This window comes from Myotis daubentonii, chromosome 11 (assembly GCF_963259705.1).
Source record: "Myotis daubentonii chromosome 11, mMyoDau2.1, whole genome shotgun sequence".
Classification (NCBI taxonomy): Eukaryota; Metazoa; Chordata; class Mammalia; order Chiroptera; family Vespertilionidae; genus Myotis; species Myotis daubentonii.
The window spans coordinates 5185527-5207487 of NC_081850.1; the positions used below are offsets into that span (position 1 = coordinate 5185527).

The 21961-nt window shown below is 52.4% G+C and overlaps 1 protein-coding gene across 4 annotated transcripts in view; it reads left to right on the top strand.

Moving 5' to 3' along the window:
* Positions 1–1605: 1605 nt before the first annotated feature.
* Positions 1606–21961, top strand: part of SEMA4D (semaphorin 4D) — a 105058-nt gene continuing 84702 nt past the window's right edge. For 2 of the 4 annotated variants that reach the window (XM_059656346.1, XM_059656347.1), the window contains exon 1: positions 1606–1781. The gene's annotated coding sequence lies outside the window, so the exon portion shown is untranslated. The remainder of the gene's footprint in view (positions 1782–21961) is intronic. The other 2 variants (XM_059656343.1, XM_059656344.1) reach the window with 1 other exon arrangement.

Consider the following 21961-nt stretch of genomic DNA (forward strand, 5'->3'; position numbering starts at 1 on the left):
AGATGCTTGGATTCCACCACCCCGTGCTCGCACATCCGTCTCCGGTGAAGGCTCCGGGTGTGCCAATGACACTCCCACGGCCTGCTGGGGGCTGTCCTTACACACCAAGCAAGGGCACCGTGCTCTAGACGTGTCCCACCAGGGAAGGACACAGGGGAGCGCCCGCCCCACCCCTGCAATGCTTGCCTTTATCGATCGTAAGAGTGGGTCCCTCTCTGGGGAATGGGATGCATTTAGAACAGCTCTGCCCTAATTCCTTCCCATTACGTTTAACCCAAATGGGGTGGGGACACGGATCATAGGCTCCTCTAGCTGGAAGGAAGCTTGGGAAGAACAGCACCCCCACTTCCTGCACGGGCGCCGCCGACTCTCAGGCCATCAGGCCTTTCCTCTCCGGCATGTGGCCGGCCGGGAGACGACCACCCTCTCCTCACCTTGGAAGCTTGGCTCCAGGCCTAGTACCCTACGTGGGGGGGTCTCCCGGGTTCACCTTGGGAGCAGCAGATCCCAGGTCAGGACCCCCACCCCAGAGGGAGGGGTGATTTCCATCCGCCCCTGTCTGCGCCCTGTGCACTAGCTTAACCATCGGGGTTTTTGCTGGCCTGTTGGTTCCCTGGTCCTAAGGCCCTAGCCCTGGCTCTGGGGGCTGAGAGGGGGTGTGGTGGCCCCGCACCGACAGACAAGAGGCCCCTGAAGAGAACCGAGGCTCTGGGGCCGTCGCTGATCATGTAGGAACGACTTCATTTTAAAACTCTTGCTCGCCTCCCAGCAGCCAGTGGTGTTCAGGAAAGTGGCGGGGCCTGATAAGCATGACCCCTGACCCCAGGCCAGTGTCCCTCAGAGGCCTGCTCACGGGCCAGCCATGGCCCCAGGTCCATCACGTCTCCCTCAGGTGGAAGCAGGCACGCAGGGCCTCACACCCACGGGTTCAGGTTCATACAAACGTGTCACCAGGAACCTCCGCATCAGGTGTAAAGATGGTGAGCCTGTAAACAGTTGGCAGAGGGGTACAGAAGGGCTTGGGAAAAACCCAGATGGGAGAAGGCGCCTGCTGCCCTCACCTGAGAAAGTGCTGGGGGGGGCGGGGGTTGGTTTGAAATGCTCTTACCCACATCAGATCTGATTAGAAGCAAACGCGAAAGTGTCCTGGCTGCCCACATGCTTTAAAAGTGTCCTGGCTGCCCACATGCCCACATGCTTTGCTCATGCTGTGCAGGAGGTTCCAGCAGGGCCCTCCCAGGCCTGGGGTGTCCAAACCTTAGGGATTGTGGGGGGCGGGCTGGAAAGGGTGGGGTATGGTTGGGTTCCCAGAGGGACAAGCTGGTCCATTAGCAGGGGTAAGGAGGTAAGTAGGCACTTCATCAGAATTAGTGCTGGACCCAGCAGGGGCCTGGGGGGGAGGGCTGGGGGGGGGGGTTAAGGTGCAGGGAGGGAGGGAAAGAGGGGTGAGAGGAGGGGTGAGGAGTGGAGGAAGGTGCAGGGAGGGAGGGAAAGGGAGGTGAGAGGAGGAAGGTGCAGGGAGGGAGGGAAAGGGAGGTGAGAGGAGGAGGGGTGAGCCAGGCGGGAGGGGAGGAAGGAAGGAGAGGAGGAGGGGAAGGGGAGGCGGAGCAGGGCGGAGCCTGCGCGCCCTCCGGCTCGCTCTCCCGCGCCGCCCGCGCTCCCGCACATCCCCGCCGCCCTGCACACCGGCCTGGGCGCCCGGCCCCGCCTCCGCCGCCGCCGCCGCCGCCGCCGCCATTCCTGCGCCCGCGCCGCCGCCCCGCCGGGACCCACCGCGCCAGGTAAGGGGGCGGGCAGAGCGCTGGGCCGGGCAGGTGCGCGGGGCGGCGGGCCCCCTCGCCCCCCCCCCCCGCCCGGCTCCCTACGCCCCTCCCCTCCCCTCCCGGTCCCCTCCTGCCGGGACGCAGGCGGCGGGCGGGCGCGGACACGCTGGGGGCTGCGCGCTCCTGGCACCGGGCGAGGCCGGGCCGCGGCTGTGTCTGCCTCGGAGGCCGCTGCCCGGCCGCGCTCGGCCACGCGGCCGGTCGGCCCTGCGGGGAGCGCTGCAGCCGGGCTCCCCGGCCCTAGTGGGTTTGGGCTGAGCGATTCCAGAGCACCCGGCGGAACCCCAGCCGCCGCCGCTGCACCTGTTGCCACCGCCGGGCGAGCGCCGCGGGCTGAGTCGCGGGGGTGGGGTGGGGGGGGGGCAGGGGGCAGTGCCGACGTGGGAGGAGAGGGGGTCCGGGCGTCCTGTGCCTTTAGTGGTTTGGTGTTGGGGTGGGTGCCTGGCAGCACGGTGCGGGGTTCGCTGAAAGGAGGCCTGTGGTTGCACGCGGGGCCTGTGGTCTGGAGTGTGTGCCACAGGGAGGGGCTCTGCTCGGGTGGTGTCACCCTCCCTGGGCACGGAGCACCTCCCAGGCCCTGCGGCCCCAGGCCCCAGGCCAGACCGCACTTGGGGCCAAGCAGCCGCCCTCCTGCTCTGAGTCTGCTCAAATCCACCGGGTGCCACTGAGTGGAAATTCCCAGGGGCGAAGTGACATGCTGGCGTCACCTCTCACCTCGTTCTGCCCCAGGCCCGGGGCCCAGCCGTTATTTGGGGATGATTGCTGTGCCCCAGAAATAGGCGACCCAGGCAGCAGCGGGGCCAGCTTCGGGAAGAGATAATGCCCCGATTGTCACTTGAACTGTTGGTGGCTGCCGCATGGCCTGCCAGAGGGAAGAAGGAGAAAGCGGCCTGCTCTGAGGACCCGGCTCCATGTGCTGCCAGGAGGAAAGGGCAGGCGTGAGGGACGCAGTGGGCATTTCTGTGGGCGAGAACTGTCCCCCTGGGCGTCACGTCCCTAGGGCTAGGCTGATGTGGCTGTAGCACACCCAGCAGGTGAATCCAACAAGAAATAAAAGCTAATGGCCGAACTGAGGCCGCTCCGCTGGGCCCCTCCCCGGGGCTCCCTCCCTGGCGGGTGTTGCAGCACCTGGAGCTGTTGTGGGAGGGAGACTGGCCCCTGTAATGGGCTTTGCACCGTCCTCTGTGCCCTCTGGAATGGTGCCCTGGGTGCCTCTGCCCAGCCTCCTGCCCAGCACTCTGTCTGTTGGAAGATGGAACCTTGCAGAGACCTCTCCCCTGGGGACAGGGCTATGGCGGCCTGGCCAGGAGCCCTGGGCTAAGGTGTGGCTGCAAGGCCAGCCCACAGTGTGCCTGGGGGAAGAGAGCCGACCCCCACTGTGAGGGTAGTCTGAGGCCCATGTTCTCTCCAGGGCTGTCGCCACCCCAGGCAGGCACCCAGGCCAGCGCTGGGAGTGCACCCTGACAGCCGGCTCCGAGGGGAGGGCGCTCCCGGTGCCAGCACACGGCAATATCAATAATGCATCGCGGAGATCAACGGCTGTCTCTGCTTCTGGAGGGAGTCCACCTCCCCTACACCCCGGGGACCGGCCCAGGCCCCCGCCCCTCCCGCTGTGTCCCATTTCTGGTGACGGGAGAGGTGGGCGGGACTGGGAGCGTGGCTGGAGAGGGCTGCGGAGGCGCCTCCTGACCCGAACCTTGATGTCTTGTGTGGGGAGCCTGGGGCCAGAGCTCCTGGGACCTATGTCTGGGGCGCCCCGGTGTCCCTGGATTAGGCCCTGCAGCTGTACAAGTGAATTAGCTTCCTGGGTGTTCAAAATTCACAGCGGCTTTCCCCTTCGTGCTAAGAATTTCCTGGTTAAAAGAATTCCGAGGAAGGTGAGGTGGCAGGCAGTGGCTCCCATGCTCTGCCCCCGGGTGTTTCTTGGAGCAACGTGGTGGCCTGTTCCCTGCCCAGGCGAGCAGGGTGGTGGCTGGTTGTGTGAGTTCATCATCGGTGACTTTTGAGGTTGTCCCTGAGAGAGAGCTTTGGTCCTTGAAGTTCTCTGCTGGGGACGCTGTTTCTCCCTCGACCTTTCTCCGGTCCTTTCTCCGGTCCAGACGGGAGGATAGAAGGTACGAAGGAAAGTGGCCCGAGAGTGACAGAGGCATGGAAGGCCCTCTCTCCCTGGCTCATTCTGGCTGCCTTGAGGCGAGTCCGGGGCGAGAGCAGGCAGGTCGGGCTGTTGCCCTGCACTGGAGATGGCACGACTCAGAGCCGCGTCCAGCCTGCCTGCCTGCTGTGGGCCTCGCGCAGAGCCGGCCGGGACTCAGCAGCCAGTCAAGGCCTCCGTGGGACTAGCGCACCGGCTGGCCCCAGCTCCTTGGAGCGGTCACTTTCCAGCTTCCTGACCCTCCTCATGCAGGCCTGGGCGGCTTCCTGCTGCTGCCGGGCCCTGCAGCAGCCCAGCGCCCTGCCCCAGCCTCACACCTGTGTGAGTCTCCCTCTGGTGGGACGGGACCCGTTATTTGGCTTAAAAACCTCAGATGCTGTCCGTGAAAGCGGAGCCGAGCCCTCTCCTGGATCACTCCTAGCCGCATGCCAGGGTCGCAGCTTTGACTGAAATGCGGTCAGACCAGTGACTGACCCAGAATCACTCCTTTCAAAAATTATGGTCGTTATGAGAGAGTTGGACATCTGATGGGCAAATGATGATTTTAAGGGGTACTCATATTCCTTAATAACAGCACGGCGGTTACGTTAAAAAGATCTTCACCTTTTCGCCGTAGGTACTGCAGTGTTTGCAGAGGAAATGACATTTTGTTTGGGATCCATCCACGTATGGACGGCTGTTGGGTCTAGGTGAGGGTGCCTGAGGATTTGTTATGCTGTTCTGTCCACTTCTGTGTATTTGTAAAATTCTCCATAATAAAACGTTAATAATAACCTAAGTACCCCATTTTCCTCCCAGAAACATGCCATAGGGCCCTTCTCTTCAGGAAAGAGTTCAGAGGTTTACTTTAAAAGAAGTGCAGACGCCCCCCTTAGTGTCACACGCATGAAGTGATCCTGTGTTTGTGTGTGGAGGTCCTTAGTCTAGAAACTGGCCTGGAAGGTCACACGCTTAATGGAATAGATAATTAAGGAGTGCCCGCTGCCGACGAGGGGGCGGGCGCTGCTCCAGCCTCTAGGGACACAGCTGAGAGCAAAGGTGTCCGCAGTTAGACATGGGTGGGAGGGAAGGGTGTGGGGGGTGTGCATGTGCATTGGGGGAGGGGCAGGGAGTGGAGGGGAAAAGGGGAGAAACCCATACCTTTTCCCTTATATACACTTCTGTTTGTTTGTTTCTTATAAATGGAATTATTTTTGTAATTTTAAAATTAAATTTTAAGAAGGGTAATATAATACCTATTTTAAACATTCTAGGTTTCCATGTCTGAATTTAAATTGTTTTAAATGGCATTGGACTGTAGAAACCCCTCTTGCTACACAGCTTAGTGCGGTGATGCGGCCTCCCTGAGCGCTCGGTGAGGCAGGAGCCACCAGCCCTGTGACTAACACTCCGTGAGCCCTAAAACACAGCTTCACAGATAGCCTGCCCTCGGCAGGTCGCCAAGACCCTAACCCTGAACGTTCAGCAGCAGCGCGTCACCCAGCAACGGAGGGTGAGCAGGGGCAGTCTGTGCTGTCCGGGCCCCGGGCCCCGGGCCCTGGGCCCTTGGCCGTGGGTGGGAGGCCTCCGCCCAGACCCCGCAGTCCTCGTTCTAGGGGAGAAACCCTTTCCCCTGCAGCAGTGAAAGCCAAGGCGGGCCGGAGCCTCCACGCTCCCACGGCCCGGGGCAGCCTGCTGCCTCTTTCATTGAGCAGAGGGTGTGTGCGGAACCTTAACCTGCACTAACAGAAAAGGCATGAAAATGGCAAGTCCGCAAAGTAAAAGTTGCCTGGAGTCTAGTTTTTGATTTTCTGTTTTCCTGTCCTGGTGCAAGAAGTGTGAGTTGCTTTTCCCAGCAGCGCACAGCGTGCTTTGATCTGGCCTCTGGGTGGCGCTGGACGTGCCTTTAGATTTTTGGCAGGACTTCCGGGGCCTGCCCAGAACGGGGGCTGAAGCTGGGCCCTCTGTTCTCTCCTCCGTGTGACAGTTTTCACTGTTGTGTTGACCACTGTTTTCTGTGGCCTGGGGAGGGCACCGCGGGCTCGACCCCGAGCCTGGGGTGGTGTGTGTGGCCTTGAGCCGCCGCCTGGAGAACGTGCGGGCGCACACCCCGCTCCCGTCCACCTCCGACTCGGCCCTGCTTCCCAGCTCTTTGGGGGGCGTTGAGGTCCGGTCGCAGCAGAGCTGTGCCACCCAGGCAGCCAGGGAACCGGCGGGTCTCTGACCCTGTAGGTGATGCCCCATCACCCATTTTTTAGAGGTGAAGGAGTGGGGTGTAAGGCCTCTCTCCTCACAGATTAGTGCCCTGCGTGGAGCCTCCCTGCTTCCCGGAACGTGTTCACTGAGCACCAATTACAGCGAGAAACCAAGAGACAGAAGGGCTGCCCTGTGGGAGGTCACGGTCAAGTTGAGGAGACGGACGACTACAGAGAGAAATGTATTAGATCGTGTCATCCATGGAGCCTTAGTGCCTGGAGGGAGAAAGTGTGGGGTCCAGACCCTCAAGGGAGCCACGAGTTGGGGGTGTTTGGGATTTGAAATCAGGTGGCCTGGGCCTCCCTGAGCCAGTGGTGTAGGCGAGGGGCAGAGTGACAGGGAGGGAGGGGCAGGCGTCCATCTGAGCACACGTGGGCAGGGCCAGAGGGCGCCGTGGCCACTGGGTGGGGGGTCTGGCCAGATTCTGGGTGTCATGGAAACGGAGCCCCCGGTGGCTGGAGCAGTAGAGGAACAGGTGACCCTGAGATTCTTGGCTCAGACATCCCCCGAGACACAGAATTCGAGAGGATGGCCAGCTCTCCAGGCAGTGCCTGGTAAGCTCCATCGCCCCCCAGGAGGAGGCAGTGTGGGCTCGTCCCACACCTGGAAGGAGTTGGGAAAGCGGCCTGGGCCGGTGATGCCCGCACAGAGCGGATGTTTTTACGCCAGGGAGGTGGGTGAGTCGAGGAGGAAAAGAGGTCCCAGGCTGATGGACCAGGAAGGCATGGCCAGGGAGCAGGAGAAAGCCACGGGCATGTGTGAGGGCGGAGCACCGCGGAAGGTGCTTGGGGAGGAAGGGCTGCCGGGCCAGGGGCCCAGTGAGGCGAGGACTGAGAATTGGCGGACCTGTGCATGGAGGTCACTGGGGACCTGAGGAGTGGTCTGGGGGGTGGGGGAGGTGGACCAAGAGTATACGATGGGGGAGGACCTGATGGGCAAGGGAAGAAGGTGGTGGGAAGGAGGGCCCTGGCCAGGGTCCCCCCCCGTCCTAGGAAATGAATAGGCAGATGGGAGGGGTTTCTGGGTCAGGCCTGCCGTCCCCCGCAAACTGATTGGCCTGTGGTGTCAGGGTGCTTGTGCTTGGCCCTGGGGTCTGGAGGCAGGGGCGGGGCCAGGGTGGCTGAGAATGGTTATGGGAGCTCAGGATGGCGGCGCCCTGAGCACGTGGTGGGCGCTCAGGGGCGGTGGGCTCAGGAGTCCTGGACCCCGTGTGCCAGGCCCCTGGGCAGGGGCGGGTGCCCTCCCAAAGGAGAGCACAGCCCTGTGGGGCAGGAGGGGGCCAGGCCCGCTGGGGGAGGGGTTGGGAAGCGGGCTGAAGTGAGGCCTTACCTGTGCTTGTCCTGTTGCCTGTGGGGCTGTGAACACCCTCTTCTGAATTAGCCTGTCATTTCCTGCAGTGAGGCTCCAGCCCCCAGCAAGGGCCAGGGCTTTATCTACAGCTCAGCCTGCGTTCCACACCCACTGAACATGAGGCGAGAGTGAGCGCTTCAGGGCGTGGTCCCTGCGGGGGGGGGGGGGGGGGGGCACCGAGGCCTCAGAACCGCAGGAGGAACAGGTTCTGGCTCCACCCCAGCGCCGGGCCCAGCCGGGGATTCAAGTGCACCAGGGGGTTAAGAGCCTGGGGCTAAGCACCCCGCCCTCTGGGTGCATCTCTTGGGCAACAGGAAGGGCGAGGCAGGGCATGGGCCTCACTCTGGGTTCCCATTAGACTGTGATGCTGATCTGTAGAAACAGTGTCTCATTAACCACTTCTATTGAGGTATGATTTGCATACAATAAAGGTACTTATTTTAGCACACTGTTCAGTGAGTGTTGACTAACGCATACAGTTATGCACCTGCCACTAGAGGTGGGTGGATAAACTCCGGCCAGGCCATGTCAGTTCTGTTGCACCAGCGTTGAGCCCTGGAGACAGATTGCTTGTCCTGGGAGCCCTCCCCAAATTCCCTCTTCCCTCCTTGCACGCACCTGCCCCAGGCAATCACTCATCTGCTGAGATTAGGTTATTGTAGATGAGATTTGTTCAAGAGTTTCCTGTGTCCAGCTTCTTTCACTCCCACGGTGTTCCTGAGACTTCCCTGTTGCTGAGTATACCTTGTCAATAAACTGTATTTCTTTTTTCTTTTTCTTTTTCTTTTTTTTTATTGATTTCAGAGAGGAAGGGAGAGGGAGAGGGAGAGAGAGAGGAACATCAGTGGTGAGAGAGAATTATGGATCGGCTGCCTCCTGCACGTCCCCTACTGGGGATTGAGCCCGCAACCCGGGCATGTGCCCTTGATCGGAATCAAACCCGGGACCTTCAGTCCACAGGCCGACACTAGCCACAGCCAAATTGGCCAGGGCTCCCGTGTCTTTTTATTGCTGACTCCTGTTTCGTTTCTGGGTGTGCGATGGCTTTTTGATTCATTCACCTGTTGGTGGATGTTTGGATTGCTCCCTGTTTATTGTTGTTTTGAATGTAAGTGCTGTGAGCTACAAGCCAACACAGGACAAACAGCCAGTACAGTGAGTAAGCGCATGAAAAGATGCTTAACATTGTTAGTCACTAGGGACATGGAACTCAAAACCACAGTGAGAGACCACTTCCCACTTCCCAGAATGACTTTTATTTCTAAAAAATGGAAATAAGTATTGGTGAACGCATGGAGAAGTGGAACCCTGCTGCATTGCTGGTGTGAACATAAAATGGCACAGCTACTTTGGAAAACAGTTGAGAGATTCCTCGAGCAGTTCAGCATGGAGTCCCCATGTGCCCCAGCAATCCCACTTGTGGGCATCTATGCAAAAGAACTGAAAACAGATATTGAGATAAACACTTTGCACAACCAGTCATAGCAGCACCATTAACAACAGCCAGAAGCTGGCAAGGACGTGAGCAACTGCCCTCATGTCCATCCCTGGGCGACTGGTGACCCAGTGTGGTCCGTCAGACAGAGGGACACTACTTGGCCACACAGGAAGGGGCACTGGCACAGGCTACAGCCGATGGCCCCTGAAACGTGCCAAGTGAAAACACATACAAGAACACATAGTTATGATTTAATGTATATGGAATGTCCAGAATAGGCAAATTACAGAGTCAGAAAGCAGGCTGCCAGGGTTTGAAGGAGGGAAAATTGGGAGGCTGCTTAATATGCACAGGGTTTCCTTTCGAGATAAAATGTTCTAGAAATAGATAGTGGTGATGTTGCATAGCATTGTGAATGTACTGTGTCACTGATTGCACTTTTAAATGGTTGAAATGGTAACTCTTATGTGCTTCTCATCACAATAAAAAATGATCTGTGCACTTGTGTGCAAAGCTTAGTGTGCACATGCGTTTCCTTTCCCCGAGCACCTCCCCAGGAGCGGGTGGCTGGGAACTGAGTATTTAAGCATAAGAAGCTGCAGGCTGCTTTCCAAAGTGGATGTATCATTTTCACCCTCACTGCTCATGTGTGTGCAGTTGTTCGCCTCCTTGCCAACACTTGCTGTCGTCAGTCTTTAATTTTAGCTATTCTAGTGGATGTGTTGTAGTGCTGTATCATTGGGTCCAGTTGAGTATGTTTTCTTGTGTTTATTAGCTATTTGTATATATTCTTTTAAGTATCTGATCAAATCTTCCACTGTCTTTTAAATTGGGCTGTCTTCTTACATTTGATCTGTAAGTGTTCACATGTTCTGAATTCAATCTTTTGCCAGGTGTTTTTATGGCAGATATTTTCTCTGAGCCTCTGGCATGGCTTTTTATTTTATTAACGCTATCTTTTAAGGACAAATTCATTCTGACTGAACCCAGTTTTATCAATTGTTTTCAGTAGATTGTGCTTTTTGTGCCCTCTTTAAGAAATCCTTGCCTAACCCATAGTCATAAAGATTGTTTCCTTCTGAAAATGTTTGCTTTTATATTTAGATCTAATATGCATTTTGAGTTACTGTGCGCCTGGACCGAGCTAAGGATTAGGTTCGTGTTTGCATAAGGTGACCCAGCTGTCCCAGCACTGTTATGAAGGAAACCATCCTTTCCCATTGACCCCTCTTGGCATGTTTGGAAAGTAATGGAGTGTGTCTGGTGGCTTTGTTTCTGGACTCGATTCTGGTCCACATGGCTCATTCCCCCGGCAGCCCCCAAACCACGCCTTCTCCAGGACGTTGCTTCATAATAACTTGGAGTCAGGAAGTGTGAGCCTTGCAGCTCTGCTTTGTTTTCGGTTATTCTGTCTGTTCTGGGTCCTTTGCATTTTCGTATAAATGTAAAATCAGCTGGTCAGGTTCCACAGGAAAGCCTGCTGGGTTCTGCCTGGCGTGGCGTCAGTGCCTCGGCTCAGTCTGGAGAACATTGACTTCTAACAGCATCTCAGCGATGAGCAGGGGCTGGCTCGCTGCCTGTGTTCTCCCTTCACTCCTCCTGGTGGTTTGTAGTGGGCAGCGTACAGTCTCACACATTCTATCGCATTTATTCATAAGTATCTTATGTCTTGAGTTATTATAAATGGATATAAAACATGTTTATTTTTCAAGTTGTATTGCTACTGTATAGAAATACAATTGACTTTAAATATTGTTTGCTTATGTGACCTTTCTAAATTCACTTATTTGTGTGAGACAGTTATGAATAGGGACTATTTTACTAATTTCTTTCCAATTTCATTGCTTTTTATTTCTCTTTATTCTTTTATCTCATTGTCCAAGATTTTCCATACACTGTTTAACAGAAGTGGTAGAAGTCGACATTCTTTTTTTTAAAATATATTTTATTGATTTTTTACAGAGAGGAAGGGAGAGAGATAGAGAGTTAGAAACATCGATGATAGAGAAACATCGATCAGCTGCCTCCTGCACATCTCCCGCTGGGGATGTGCCCACAACCAAGGTACATGCCCTTGACCCGAATCGAACCCAGGACCCCTCAGTCCGCAGGCCAACGCTCTATCCACTGAGCCAAACCGGTTAGGGCAGAAGTCTACATTCTTACCTGTTTCTGGCCTGAGGAAGAAAAAACCTATTTTTTTTTTTTTTTATTAAATATGATGTTAGATGAATGTTTTATACAGATGCCTTTGATGGGGTGGAGGACGTTTTCTGGTTTGCTGAAAGTTTTTATTATTAGTGGATATTGAATCATGTCATATGTTTTTTCTTTATCTATTGAGATGTTTGTACGGTTTTTCTTTTTCATAAATACAATGGATTATATTAATTGATTTTTGAATGTTAAACAACCTTGCGTTCCTGGCACAACCACACTTAAGAGAGAGAGAGAGTGACAGTGGGACAGAGACACACACACACATCGATGTATTGTTCCACTTATCCGTGCATTCATTGGTCGATTCTGGTGTGTGTTCTGACTGGCCATTGAACCCACAGCCTTGGTGTATCGGTGCAAAGCTCTAACCAGCTGAGCTCCCTGGCCAGGCTTGAATTCTTTCCTTGTGATATTTCTGTCTGCTTTTGGTATCAGGGTAATGTGGCCCCCCACAATGATTTAGGAAGTGTTCCCTCTCCATTTATATTTTTAAAGAAGAGCTTGTGTAGGTCTGGTGTTGTTTCTTCCTTAAATGTTTGCTAGAATTCACCAGTGAAGCATGTGGGGTTTTCTGTGGGGAGGCTTTTACTTACGAATTCCTTTTCTCGACGTAGGGCTGCTAAGATGTACTGTCTCCTTGAGTCAGTCCTCGTGACTTGTGTGCTTCGAGGAAGCTGTCCATTTCATCTGAGTTATCAAACGTGTTGGCATAAAGTTGTTCCTAATATTTCTTTATTATCCTTTAATGTCTGTAGGGTCTGTGATCTCACTTCCCTCTCTCATTTTTGAGACTGGGGTCCTTTAAAAAAAGCAAAACACAACCCCAGTTTCTTCCCACACTCGCCCAGTGACACAGGACCTCCTGGGAAGTGCATCGGTGGTTTTGACAAGCAGCTTGGGCCAGAGTTGAGAGCCTTTGAGGTGGAGGCAGGAGGGAAAATACCTAGTTCCTGGTGGTCCAGGCAGGTCTCCCCAAAGGGGAGAAGGCAGATCAAAGAAGGAGAGGACGATGCGGGGCCTCAGTCTGAACACTGTTCTATCTGGAGAAGGCCGGTGGGTGGTGGCCCTGGCTGGGGTGGTGGCCCTGGCTGGGGTGGTGGCCCTGGCTGGGGTGGTGCACTCACACAGGCTGTGGTTGAACTTGCGAGTATAGAGGGTGTTGAGTTAATGCTTAACGTGGATGTGGAGTGAGCTCGAGATGGAAGGGCAGCAGGTGGGTGGGTGACCAGTCCTAGGCGCCACATCATACCACGCAGACGTCCTTCTTGCGGGATTGTTTGTTTTTAAGTCAGATTTATTGAGGTATAATTTGTATACAGCACAATTCACCCCTTTAAATGTCCTGTTCTGTGAGTTTTGATACATAGTCACGTAACCACCACCAAATCAAGATATGGAAAATCTCCAGCTTCCTGTGTGCCCCTCCAGAGTCCGATCCTTTCCCGCACCCCTAGGACCACGGATCCGAGTCCAGCTCCTTCAGTCAGCCTTACTGTCCAAGTGTGTGAATGGTAACCAACACGGTCAGACCCTATTAGAGGTGCCTGGTGCCTGGAGTTGGATGAAGGAGGCTATTGTAGGAAAGGACAGTGGGTGAAGGACGTGGTGCTCTTGTGTAAGTGGTGTGTCAGATGCCTTTTCTGGAATCCTGACCATAACCCTGTCATTGTTCCTGGTGAGGAGGGTCAGGCATGCTGTGAGCCCAAGGCTGTGGCTTGAAGCCTGCAGGAAGGCACGCTTTTCAGCTCACAGCATCTCACAGGCACACTGAGGGTGGCCATGAGCCAGGGCATTTTCAATATTTTAAATGTGTGGACCATTGGCCATTTGGAGTTCAACATCTAGAATTTTGCCCTGAGGAATCATGGACGTAAAGGAGCATCGAATAGAGACTGGTAGGAAGGGTGGGAGTATGAAAGGGCTGGCCACAGACAGCAGCTGAAGGTCTGGAGAGATATCTAAGCTGTGGGGGAGGGGGTTGCCACTGAGATCTCCGGTCTAATCCCCAAGCTGGGGCCCCCAGCAGAGAGCACCAGAACTGAGAAAGGTGCCCACTTAACATCTGGCTGTGAAAAGCAGCAGGGTTGCTGTCTGCCAGGGAGAGACCGCTGGAAATGCAGGCACCCTCTTAAAGGGCCAGTGCACAAAATTCTGTGTGCAGCCACTCACCTTGGGCTCCAGCAGAGGGAGCGCAGAGTGGACTGGAGCTGTGTGAGCAGAAGCCAGGGTTGGGGGCTCTGGGGTGGGAGCTCAGAAAGCAGACACCCCGGTTTCCTGGGCTGAGTCATTCCCGCATGCTGCAGAGGTCATCTTTCTCAGGCAGACCTTTGCTACCCAGGCAGTTTTTACCTGGAGGGGGAGATAGTTGACCCACCCTCTTGGAAAACACCTTGCCCCACGGTGTGGAGTTTCTGAGGCCCATTAAGAAACTGAGAATAACAACTAGCCTCCAGGCAGGAGCAGTTGCCCCACCCTGTTGGAAAAACTCTCACCCACCTGTGGACAACTGCCTGAGGGCTACTCAAGACTGAATCCAGTCAGGCTGCAGGCAGAGGTGGTCTCTGGAGGCTTGAGTTTTTGCTGATCTAATTAGTCAGAAACAGCATTAGACAATGTCCTTCACTAGAGATTGAGAGGCACAGTAGAACTACGTAATACGTAATACGTAGTCACAAACCCAAATAGGCAGCCAAAATGGGGAGACAGAAAAACAAACCCCAAATGAAAGACAAAGACAATTCTCCAGAAGAAGAGATAAATGGAGAAATGAAATTTATCTGATATAGAGTTCAGAATGGTGATTGTAAAGATGTTCAACAGCATGAGAAAAGATATAGCAACTATGAGAAAAGAAGAGTCGGAAATAAAGAATGAATAGCACTAGTAAGGAACACATTGGAAGGAATACAAAGCAGATTAGGGGAAGCTGAGGATCAGATCAGTGAATTAGAAGACAGGGTAGAAAAATTCACTCAATCAGAAAACCAAAAAGAAAAAACAATATAAAAGCAGTGGGACAGCTTAAGGGAGCTGTGGGACAACATGAAATGTAACAATATTTGCATAATACGTGTGCCAGAAGGGGAAGAAACTGAGCAAGGGATAAAGAATGTGTTTGAAAAAGTAATGTAGAAAACTTCCCTAACCTGATGAAGGGAAAAATCACACAATTCAGGAGGCACAGAGAGTCCCAAGTAAGAAGAACCCAAACAGGCCCACAACCAGACACATAATTAAAATGCGAAAAAAATTAAGACAAAGGAAAGAATCTTAAAGGCAGCAAGGGAAAAGCAAATTTGTTACCTACAAAGGAGCTCCCATAAGGCTGTCAGCTGATTTCTCATCAGAAACTCTATAGGCCAGAAGGGAATGGCATGAAGTACTCAAGGTAATGGAACACAGGGATCTGAGACCAAGATTACTGTATCCAGAAAGACTGTCATTCAAAAATATATAGTGAAATAAAGAGATTCCCAGATTTAAAAAAAAAAAAAAAAGGATAAAGAAGTTTATCACCACCAAACCAGCACTGCAAAAATACTGAAAGGACTGCTATAACAAGAAGAAGAAATAGAGAAACATAGAAATACAGAATTAAAATGGCAATAAATAAGTACCTATCAATAATAATCTTAAATGTAAATAGATTAAATGCTCCAATCAAAAGACATAGGATAGCTGAATGGATTAAAAAAAACATGACCTAACTATGTGCTGTCTACAAGAGACCCACCTCAGGACAAAAGACTCATGTAGGATGAAAGTAAAAGGATGGGAAAAAATTTTCCATGCAAATGGAAACAAACAAACAAAAAAGCTGGGTTATCAATACTCACATCTGACAAAATAGAATTCAAAAGGGTGGCCATCACAAGAAACAGCAAAGGTTACTACATAATACTAAAGGGATCAGTCCAACAAGAGGATATAACCCTGGTAAACATATATGCACCCAATATAGGAGCATCTAAATATATAAAAAAAAAAAACACTAGAGGACTTTAAGGGAGAGATTGACAATAATACAGTCATTGTAGGGGACTTTAACACCTCGCTGACTTCAGCGGATAGGTCTTCCAGACAAAGAATTAAGGAAACGGTGACTCTAGAGGACACACTGGATCGATGGATTTAATTGACATATATAGAACATTTCACCCCAAAGCTGCAGAATATACATTCCTCTCAAGTGCACATGGATCATTCACAAAGGTAGACCACACATTAGGACACAAAACAAGTCTCTACAAGTTCAGGAAGATTGAAATCATATAAGGCATCTTCTCAGGTCACAGTGGAATGAAATTAGAAATCAACTATAGTAAAAACACCCCCAAACATTCACACACTTAGCAACTAAATAGCATGTTATTAAACAATGAATGAGTTACAATGAGATTTAGAAAGAAATCAAAAACTTCCTGGAAACAAATGAAAATGAACACACAACAACCCAAAATCTCTGGGACACAGCAAAAACAGCCCTGAGAAGGAAGTTGATAGCACTACAGTCCTACCTCAAAAACAAACAAACAAAAAAAACAAGAAAAATTAGTAATAAACGATTTAACCCTACAATTTAAAGAATTAGAAAGAGAACAACAAGAAAAGCCCAGAGGAAGTAGAAGGGAGGAAATAATACAGATTAGAGCAGAAATAAATGACATAGAGACTGAAAAAGAAAATACAAAAAAATCAATGAAACCAGGAGCTGGTTCTTTGAAAAGATAATCAAGATTGATAAACCGTTAGCCAGACTCATCAAGAAACAAAGACAGAGGACTCTAATAAATTAAATCAGAAACAAAAGTGGAGAAGTATCCAGTGACGCCACAGAAATACAAAGTAGTCTAAGAAAAGACTATGAACAACTATTTGCCAACAAGCTGGGCAATGTGAATGAAATGGACAAATTCCTAGAAAAATACAATCTGCCAAAACTGAATCAGGAGGAATCAGAACATCTGAATAGGCCAATAACAGCTGATGAAATAGAAGCAGTAATAAAAAATAATAAAAAAGAAAAAGAAAAAACTCCCAGCAAATGAAAGCCCTGGTCTGGATGGCTTCATAGGGGAGTTTTGCCAAACATTCAAAGAATAACTAACACCCATACTCCTCAAACTATTTCAGAAAATTCAAGAGGAAGGAACACTTCCAAGCTTCTTTACGGGGCCAGCATTATCCTAATTCCAAAAGCAGATAAAGGCACTACAAAGAAAGAGAATTACAGCCAATATCCCTGATGAAAATAAATGCTAAAATCAACAACAAATTTTTAGCAAATTGGGTCCTAAAAAGATCATACACTATGACCAAGTGGGATTTATACCAGGGATGCAAGGCTGGTACAATATTTGCAAATTAATAAATGTGATACATCACATAAACAAATTGAGACACAAAAATCACATGATCGTATCAATAGATGCGGAAAAAGCATTTGACAAAATCCAACACCCATTTTTTGATAAAAACTCAGCAAAGTGGGAATAGAGGGGCATATCTCAATATGATAAAGGCCATATATATGACGAACCTACAGCTAACATCATACTCAGTGGGCAAAAACTAAAACCATTTCCCCTAAGAACAGGAACAAAACAGTGATGTCCACTTTCACCACTCTTATTCAACATAGCACTGGAAGTGCTGGCCACAGCTATCAGACAAGAAGAAATAAAAAGCATTCAAATTGGAAAGGAGAAAGTAAAATGTGCCACGCCGGCACAGCCAAGGTGAACCCGAGTGGGGGTGATGAAAGGATTAAGAAAAGACAGACATGAGAATGAAAGCTGGGTCTCGGTGGGACACTGCTTCTGAGAGACAGTGACCACGCCCACAAGCCGTGTCTTTATTTTATAGCAGATGCCACGAGGCAAAGTAAGGGCGTGATCAGGTTGTTTACAACATTCTCGTGGGTTTCTGTCCCACTTCACTACATGCCCCTGAACTCTATCACTCAGGCACAAGGGGCCACGTGTTCGGATCACAGGCTCAAGCTCACAACTATAGCTGTGACTATAATTGTGCTGGGAGGCCTCTGTCATCCAAGCTGGGACTTGCACGTGGCAATGAGAGGACTGTGCCCTCTCAGTAGTCCAAGGCTTGAACCTGTCCAAACACTGTGGCTGCGCCCCACAGTAAAACTCTAATTATTCGCAGATGACATGATATTGTACCTGGAACACTCCAAAGACGCCACCAAAAAACTACTAGATTTAATAAACCCATTTCACAATGTAGCAGGATACAAAATCAAAACCCCAAAATTCAGTGCCTTTTTTATACACCAGTAATGAATTCTCTGAATGAGAAACTAAGAAAACAATTCCATTTACCATTGCAACAAAAAAATTAAGATACCTATGAATAAACTTAACCCAGGAGGTAAAAGCCTTGTACTGGACAAACTATAGGACATTGAAAAAGAGATAGAGGAAGATATAAACAAGTGGAAGAATATTCTGTGTTCATGGATTGGTAGAATCAACATCATTAAAATGTCCATACTACCCAAAAGCAATCTACAGATTCAATGCAATCCCTTTCAAAATACCAACAGCATATTTCACAGATCCAGAACAAATACTCCAAAAATTATATGGAACCAAAAAAGACCCCCCAAATAGCCTCAGCAATCTTGAGAAAGAAGAAAAAAGTTGAAGGAATCCTAATACCAGATATCAAGTTATACTATAAAGCCACCGTAATCAAAACAGCCTGGTACTGGCACAAGAACAGGCATATAGACCAATGGAATAGAACAGAGACCCCAGAAATTGACCCCAGCTTTATGCTCTATTTATATTTGACAGAGGAGGCAAGAGTATACAGTGGAGGCAATAGAGTCTCTTCAATAAACTGTGTTTATTGAATAAATGGTGGAAAATTAGATACATGCAAAAAAAGAAACTAGACTACTTTCTTACACCATACACAAGAATAAACTCAAAATAGTTGAGACTTAAATGTAAGCCGTGAAACCATAAAAATCCTAGAAGAAACCATAGGCAGCAAAATCTCAGACATCTCTCGTAGCACTGTGTTTACAGATCCATCTCCTAGGGCAGGGAAACTAAGGGAGCAGCGGGAAGCATGTGTCTGATGGGCAGTGACTCCAGCCTCTGCACGCGTGGCCGGGAAGAACCTGTTGGAGTCAGGTCCTCCCATCGCAGGCCACCTGGCTTCCAGCTGCCCTCTTCCCACGGCCGCCCGCCCCCGGTCGCTTCGCCCAACTGGGCAGTGACACCTGTGTTTGCTCCTGTTCCATCTGGAAATGCGAGGGGAGGTCACCACCACCAAATGGCCTGCCCTGCTCCTCCATGTTCATCTCCCGTGTCCTTCTTCCCCCTCGGCGAGATGTTTGCACACGCTACAGTGACACGCACAGCGTCTGGCTCTGCGCACAAACGGAGCCCAACCGTGTGGCGCCCGGCACACCGAGGCCGCGCCCGGGCACACTGTTCCCTGGGCACTGCACCCCCAGCACGCAGGCGGCGTGCTTGGCAGCCTGCTGTGGCACCTGAGCGGCAGCGGAGTAGCCTGGGGGTGAGGCTGGTGGCGGGCAGGGCTGGCAGGCGTTCGCCTTGGCCGGGATATATTCCAGCGAGGCTTTATCAGCAGGAAAATGGAAACCAGAGCTGCTTTCTGTGTCGTGGGGAGTTATAGAAAGGACAGTGGAAACGCGCTGCTTTTTAGATAATTTTGCATTGACTCAGAGGGGAAACAGGAAAGGGCCTTCTGTCTTTTTATGAGTTTTTATCTCTGCTGGTGGGGCCTTTTCTTTCAATCAAATTTCTACAAAAATACTCGTTGAATCTTTAGTGTGAACAGGAAGTCAGATATGCTGACTAACCCTTCCTCTATTTTAATGGCATTTTTCATTGTTTAGAAAATCAACAGAACAGAGTAGAAGCCTCAGGTCCAAGGCATGTATGTGCCTCTGATGGCTGTGTTTCTCAGATGTTCTCCATGCAGTTCAGACACGTGTGTACATGACAGGACATGTTCACATGGATGATGCTTTCCCCAAGGTGTGGTCCCACCCTGGAGGGTTTGCATCTTGCTCTTCTCGCTTGGCACTGCGGCACAGACATGCGTGCTCTGTGTGCTGGGCACAGCTCTGGGGGGGCTGCCTGCCCCAGAGGGGCGCGTGCCCGCCCCGTGTCCCTCGGCCGTGGTGGAAGTGTGGGTGTCTCCCCAGTCTGTCCCATCCTTGGTGTACCTCAGGGAATATATTTATAAAAAAGAGTTTGGGCATCGAAATTTGGAGTGAAGGGTGTATGCATGTTCAGTTTTGACCCGCGTGGCTGGGCTGGGGGCAGGACAGCATGGTGCCCACCCCATGGCGTCCTCGGTGAGTTTAGTCCTCACCAGCCTGATCGGGAAAGGAAGGTCACAGGGAAGGTCATGGTGTCCCATCCCTTGTTTGCGATGTATTGTTGTTCCTATTTTCCTCCTGAAGCGCCGTCCTCGGGCTTCGCCCTCTATAATTAACATAAACTGGGTGATTGCTCTTTTTCCAGTTTTATTGACTTGAAGATTTTCTTTCATTTAATTTAGAGTATTCTAAAAATAGGCGTTTCTTCTTAGAACACTCTAAAATGGAAGAAATTCATTCTAGGGTTTTAAAATTATCTGTGAGTTTTTAAACAGACATGAATGAACTCTGACTGAAGACCAGGGGCCATCACCTGCTTCCTGGGGCTCGGTGGGGGGCGGGGGGAGGGTTCGACGGGAGGTCCCGAGGGCAGCCCTTTCATGACCGGCGCTCGGATGGCCAGCTGGCCCTGCCGCAGGCCTGCAGTGGCCCCTGTGAATGGAGGGCTGGAAGAAGGGACTGATGGGATTGGTAACCAACTGTGTGTGTGTGGACATGTGTGTGTGTACACATGTGTGCACTGCATGTACGTGCATGCACAGCTCCAGGTCTGCATTACCAAAGGCTTCATGGACGAGGAGTCTGCCATGAGGAGGCTTACAGAACTGTTCTCCTTAAGTCTTCGCTGGTTTTTAGCTAAACGATAAAACTCAGCCCCACTCCCTCCCCCCATCACTTGTCTGGAGTGGTGGCACAGGTGGTGATTCCTGGGCGGCCACCAGTAATGTTTTCCTGGGAGTGTGCTGTGCACCCAGGGCGGCGTGTTGCCAGTACTATCTGTACGCGTGCTTTTCATTGGGACCCTCCATGGGGTGCCCTGTGCTCACGGGGCGGGGGTTTCCCTCTGCAGCGGGGGTCTGGGGTCTGCTCGGCAGCCGAGGCCGGTCCTCTCGGAAGCAGCGTCCCTGGTTGTATTAGTCACAAGACGGGAGTCGGGCAAGTCTGCAATCTGCAGGGCACGTGGAGACTGACCGTGTGCGGTTTAAATGTCAATGTCACTCAAAAACACCTTCACAGAAGCCTCTGGAGTAGTGTTGACCAAACACCTGGCACAGGGCCCAGCCAAGATGACAGGTAGAATGAGCCAGTGAGCTGATCAGTACGCCAAGTGCCTGACGCGGGGTGGCCTGGGCTGTGAGGGTGAGGATGATGTGCTCCCCGAGCAGGGAGGGCTCTGGCTCGTCCTGGAGGCCACGGGCCGGCATCGGTGGGGGAGCTGGGAAGGCCCCCAGGCACTGGGACTGCAGCTGCGTCCCGTCACCCTACCCCACGTGTCGGCTGAGTGCCTGCCAGGTGCCTCTGGGTGACGCCTGTCGTCCTCCCTCCAGAGAATCCCTGTTCCTGCGTCCACGGCCGGAGGTGTTTATGAACAGAAAGCCTTGGGGTCCGCCTCCCTCTTTTCTTTTTCTGGAGAAACAACACTTTTCAGTGCTGGTCTTGCCACCCTGTCCTGCCTTGTGAGCCGCTGGCGTCGGCCTCCTGTCCGCCTGGCGCCCGCGCTCGGGCCTCAGCCGCCCTGTGAACGCCATGGTCAATGTCACGGTGAAGCAGGAACGCGCTGCGGTGCCCGGCGGGCCAGCCTGCCGTGCGGGGCTAGGAAACAGGTGCCCGGTGGGTCGATGACGGAGCAGAGAGGAGCGCTCCCAGCGGACGTGGAGTGTGGTTCCCTCCCAGCAGGCATGCTTGAGAGGAGCGATGCGCGAACGAGTGTGTGAGTGCATGAGCGAAGCTGCGTGGATGGTGCGTGGGCGAGCCCCTGAGGCTGGAAGGTCCCAGTGTGGCTGGCAGAGTGCCGGGCGGGGTGGGGGACATGCGTGTTAGGCTGTGACTCGGGGAGAACGTCGGTTTTCTGGGCCTGACCCTCGACCGGCTCGAGCTTCCCCGCTGGCTGAGCTCAGAGAGGACCTGAGCCCGCAGGCTGCCCTCACCCTGCCCTGGCATGGTGCAGGGCTCCCTGTGGGGCTCCCCCATGGGGGCTCTGCCTGCCCCAGGTCCCAGGCTTCCTGTTTCTAAGGAAAGTGAGGCCTTTGGGGCTGCCTGACTTTGCCGCTGCCCTGGGGTTCGCCCTCTGACCCCGGTTCTCCTGCAGAGGCTCTGTGGGCACCCTGCGCCTGACAGCCTAGGGCGCTGCTGGCATCCAGAGCTGCTTTGCTGGTGGCCTGGCGCTGGAGGCGGGCCCGCTGACGAGGCGTGCCAGGGCAGGGTGGCAGCGCCAGGCCCGCTGCTCTCAGAAGTGCCATCGGGACTTCCCAGGCTGGGCCTGCGGGCGTCCAGGGCCTCACAGCTGACCCCATGGGCCCCAGGCATAGGCTCGGGACCAGAATGTCTAGTTCATTGTGGAAAGGTTCGGCCAAGAGGAG